The following is a 6,000-nucleotide window of genomic DNA, read 5'->3' as shown; positions in this document are numbered from 1 at the left end:
ATAGTTTTTCGATATCGCTCGGGCAAAAATAATCACGAATATAATGCCTACCCATGTTAAAACTACAATAAAGTATAGTTTGCATCAATTATTTCTTGAACCTACCATTTTTTTTGTCTGTGTTGGATTTGTGTGGCATTGAAAAAAAACGGGTATAAACTACACAGTGCAGCTTCCAACAAGAATACAAGATTTATTGATTTTCAAAATGCGACCAAAATTAAAAATTTGCTCGCAGCGGAAAAAATTCAACAGTTTGATTTTCATTGAAATAAAATAATTGTTATGATTTACACACCGTTACTTTTTCCAATATAAATATTCGAACTATTTTGTTTGTTGTTTCCTTTATAAATTTACATCATTTTTAAAAAGACCACGCGTCTTCGATATTTAGAAGACTATAAAGCGATGTTCATTATCTTTCTTCTGCTGTAAGTTTAATTTAGTTATTTTGTGTCATAATTGCCATCTCGTATGTTTTAAATTTGAATAAAGAAGATTCAGGTTGTCTTATACGTCAATGATACACACAAAAAAAAACGATAACAAATAAAATAAGGTGCAACATTCATTCTCCATGAAAAGAATACATCACATGGATGTAATTTTTGTAAGAAAAATACCAATTTCGTGAGAAGTTATGTGTTGGACTTGAAGAGCCAAGACAAACTGACAAATATCTGAATGAACGAATCGATTTATGGTATATAAAAAAAAACAAAGCCCACATGGTTAGCATTGAATAAATAGAAGGCCACTCTTAAATGATCACAACGTAGAAGTTTTTGTTCTCTTAATCAATAAGATATTTTCTGAAATAACGCGGGTCCCTATTAACTTAAAAGTTTTTTTGTTTTTTTTTACCATGAATAAACTTTTTCTTTTTTTTATTATTATTTATTGATATCAGCTCTGGACATTAATATTCTTAAAAGTGAAACTGTTGTAAGTGATGGTATAACAATTATTTAAAATAAATTCCTTAAATGATATGTGAAAAGAAAGTTTCATTTTATGTATCAAAATGTGTAACAAATGATTATTTAAATCCCCACTTGAAGGCCTCCGATAGACTGAGTGAGCATAAAATCATCGCCCACGACAAACAAGTTAAAGGTAAACTTTTCAGTACAATTACTAATAAACGTTTTACTGTCGACCACACTGTTATGAATTTCGTTCTATATATTATATGAATCTATCATATAATGCATAAAAGCTTTTTTAAAATTGGCAAGTGTTTGTTTTTTTAGAGGACAAGATGAACCAACAGTTTTCAAAATATATTCTAGGGGTTCAAAACAGCTAAAATTTGGTGTAATAAACAAACACTTGTCAATTTTAAAAAAGTTGCATAAACATTTAACCTTTAAATTAATATAACTTCATAATATTTTAGAGCAATAGAATAAAATGGGTTTAATTGTATAGTCAAATGCATGACGTGAAGTTGAAACCACCACTGAAATAGTTTCCTTGAATGCATAATTTGGTACAAATCTGCTGTGCAAAAAGGGTTGAAACATTCAAAGTTCACATGTAAATCCTGCTAATAGTAGACTTAAATAATCTTACAAGTTTGATTATTCAACAAATATTCAGGTGAATTTATCTTTCAGATATGCTCTCTTTGCATTTAATTTTCCAGACAGTGCTTGTACTCTTATGCAAGCGAATTAAGAATAAAGAGCTTTATATCACATTTCTAAGATATTTTGTGTTATACTGATATTAAAACTCGCACCTTATATAGACAAATTAAGCGCCGCATGTTTGTTACTATAGCACTTTTGTTTAGACGGTAATATAACGAATTTGATTATACAATATATCAAGAGTTTCCTTTCCTCAAATAAAAAGAATCCCCGTTCAACTGGAAACTGCTTTGTTTATGTAGTCTTTGATGCGATTGTTACTGAAGATATTTATGATCTGCAAAGTTGTGTGTCAGCAGTGTAGAGATAAAGAAAATAACTATAAATATTTACGGCCTTAGTTTTATTTAGAAAACTTTTTAGAGTTTTTGGCTTTTCATGATCTTCAATTACATATTTGATTTGTCCATCCAATTATTTTGAAACGAGGGTCAGTGGTGAGTCTGGTGTAGACAAATCGCGCATGAAGAGGGACATATAAGCCCGGTAGCTTTATTAATATAAAAAAGAAGATGTGGTATGATTGTCAATGAGACAACATTCCACAAGAAACCAAATGAAGCAGAAATTAACAATTATATGTCACGGTACGGCCTTCAACAATGAGCAAAGCCGATACCGCATACTGTGGATTCATTTATTTTCGTGGGTATCAATTTTCGTGGATTAAGAAAAACTGTGATGTTCGTGGATATCTAATTTCGAGGTTTTGCAGAAGTATACATACTAGCATATAGGAAATTTGTTATTCGTTGAACATTTAATTTCGTTGTTTACCTGTAGCCACGAAAATTGGTATCCAACGAATAATATGAATCCACAGAATAAGCTATATAAAAAAACCGACATGACAATGTAAAACAATTCAAACGAGAAAACTAAGGGCCTAATTTATGTACAAAAAAATGAACGAAAAACAAATGTGTAACGCATAAACAAACGCAACCACTGAATTTCAGGCTCCTGACTTGGGACAGGCACATACATACAGAATGTGGAGTTTTAAACATGTTAGCGGGCTCCCAACCCTCTTCTAACCTTGGACAGTGGTGTAACAGTAAAACATTGAGTTTTGTTTCTATTTATAGCACGTTATACTTTGTGTATAGATTATGTAAAAGAAAAAAAAAAGAAAAATGTCCATTTAAAAATAACGCTATTAAGGCGACCGTAGTTTACCGATGTTCAAATATCTTAAAAAAAAGAGCAAAATGCAATTTGAGGTAACAACCATTAAGTTGAGATTTTATTCATAGCGGACAAAGACGCAAATTGCACACTTCGGTTAGTGAGTTTGTAAGTGTATAAAAGATCAAATGTGTTCATGCCATTTTGTTTTTTCTTTCTTGTCATAGTGGTTTTATAGTGATACATAACACACTTTATCGTTATTTGTCATAAAAAGGTTCACGTAAAATTTTGACGTCACAATAGAAAATAACAGACGCCACAATGTAAAAGTGATTGTTGTTTGACGTTATTAGTTCAAGAGGCGCATATTCTCGGGTCAAGCTGAGCAAGATTTCCAAGTGGCAATAAGGCCTATGTTGACTGTTGTATCCCAATTTTGATTTTTATTTTAACCTATTTATATGTCTGTTTGATATGCTAAAAAAATGTTGTCATTATAATGGAATTTTGACTGTCATTCAAGTGTTAGGTTTAGCGTGCTATAAAATCAAGTTTAATCCACCAGTTTCTACATAATAAAATCCAAGTACCAAGTCAGGAATATGGCAGTTGATGTGTTTGAGCTCATTATTTTGCCATTTGATAACGGACTTCCCAATTTGAATATTTCTTTGAGTTCGGTATTTTTTCCAACAGTAACATGCAAATTTGTAGATCAGTACTGTCCAACGGATATAGTATAAAAACATAAAATACTGTCCGACAAAATCTTAACCTTGTACTTAGCCAAAATATAAGAACTGTCTGCACGTATAATCCATAAGTGTTCATTGTTGCATAACATTACACATATAAATTTATAGGCTCTTTTAACAACATCACGGTAGAAATTAAGATGATATTTCTCGTTAAAAATAATGTTGCTCAGGTACAGTCTGATGTTCATAACAAGTCTGTGTAATTATTACAGAATTTGATGGAGGCTTTGTGTTATTTGTGGTAGCAAAATCAATGAGTAAAATTTTAGTTACAGTCAATATTCATAATGTTGAGGATAAAAAGAATAGGAAGGAAAAATCAAATATTATGTTTATTATATTTTTGTAAAGAGTTCCCAGAACTGAAAATTCTAAATTCGAAATAAGATAATCATTGGGATATAAATTAGTTATATTTTCAATCAGTTCCCTATAGTAAATTTCCGCATAATTCTTTATTGTTTTAAACAAAACTTTGATCAAGGTTATTATTTTTTTAATATCAAATGGAATATTAACATATCATTACTGTGTTTGATAATAAATTGTGATTCACAGCAATACAGATAATAAACAAGTTTGTAATCGAAAAGTACAATTTGTACCCTTAAGAACACATGCAATCTGTCTATAAACTTGATTGCCGAAACGTACTTAGATGTTATCTAATATAAAAATCATCATTATATTCGGATCATTTCATCACAGTTCCAGTAGGTATATCCATCCTATTTTCCTTTTTAATTATAGTTGTTGTCTCTTTGACATATTCCCCATTTAATTCTTAATTTTATTTAGATGAATTGCAGCAAATTAATGGCACACTATATTTTCCTATGACAAATTGATTGAATAAGAAATCGTTTGTTGCTTGTGAAAGTGAAGTGGGATGTCATAATTTATAGTACTGTAGACGCTAAATTAGTTATTATAACTGTAAGTTTAAGTTTTTTTTCTATATATTGTTTTTTCTTCTTTTTTCTGTGTTATCGATCATATATTTACTATTTTTACAATGAATTGCTGTTTCTTAAAATGCAATTGTAAATAGAAGAAAGAGGCGAATAATAATTGACAGGGACCTTCAAACTCATAAGCTGAAAATAAACTGACAGCACCATGGCTAAAACAGTAACTGCCGATAGTTTAAAATATGTGATATAAACATGTAATTGATTCACTTTTTAATCAACGTACATCGAGGTGATTATTTTGCAATAAAGACAGATTTATTGTATCTTGAATTGTAAAAAAGCCGTACACAATTGATCTAGTTCTTCAATTAAAATCTGAATATTTTATGACAAATTGGTAGTTAATGTATTATACTATTCATTTGAATGAAGAAACATCAGTAATGCATTGCATTTTTGACTGTTTCAGCACGTATCAAATATTAGTTTTTGTTTATCGAATTTGTTTCGAACAATTTTTCAACTTTGCCATTAAGGGGAGATAACTCTTACAGTAGACATTTTATGAAGGGATGACGATAACATTTTCATTTTTTTTTTTTTTTATTTGAAGCGAGAAAACAAATTCGGTGACACCATTTTTACTTTTATTTACTAAAAGCAAATTAGAGAATCCTATCTTCTCATACTTTATTTTATAGATTTCCTTTTACACATAAGCAAGTCATTACCCAATTATGCATAACTTGAAGCTTCGAAAATAACATGAAAACCAATACGCTCAATAGCATTTTTGAAAAACGCGTAGTAAAATCTTCATTTTGCCCAAGTTTATGAATATCTGAAGTAATATATTCCGATGATACATGTATTTACCAACAAGGTTTTAATATCTTAATGAAATTTGTAAGGAAAAGGACATAAAACTTACAAGGCAATGGCAAAACATAAAATAAACTGCAGTATACAGTTAAAAAAAAACAAAAAAACTAAAGACTGAGCAACACAAACATTGGGGCGATCGCAGGTGCTCTCAGATGGGTAAACAAATCCGGTTCAAAATGTGGTATCAATCGTATTGCTCATAGATGTAGAAAACCCTGTCTACTTCTGTAGGTCAAATCGAGCAAAAGAGGAAGTGATTGTGGGAACAACTATTGGAACATAACCGTCGCCATATGTGAAACAAATGTCCCATAACGGTTTACCAACTCGTTTTGTCGTCAGTTTTGAAGAGATGATTTCAACTGCACTACTAGGAACTCTTAATTTAATATCCTCCTTGAGAGAAGTAACCCTTTATTTTAGGAAATCATGATAAGCAACCTCTCGAATATGGTATCAACTTGGAGATATTTACTCTAGATGCAGATAGAATATTATTCTCCTTTACCAAGTAAGCCTGGAAGGCTCAATGTAAAATATAAGGAAACAAATCAATCTTTCAACTTGACAACTTGGGATTATTCGTTTAAAAGCTATCTTGAGAGCAAAAGGAAAATTCAAAACGAAAATTCCTAAGCAATTGTCAAATTAAAA

The sequence above is a fragment of the Mytilus galloprovincialis genome, chromosome 3 (assembly GCF_965363235.1).
Source record: "Mytilus galloprovincialis chromosome 3, xbMytGall1.hap1.1, whole genome shotgun sequence".
Classification (NCBI taxonomy): Eukaryota; Metazoa; Mollusca; class Bivalvia; order Mytilida; family Mytilidae; genus Mytilus; species Mytilus galloprovincialis.
This window is presented reverse-complemented; position numbering follows the sequence as displayed.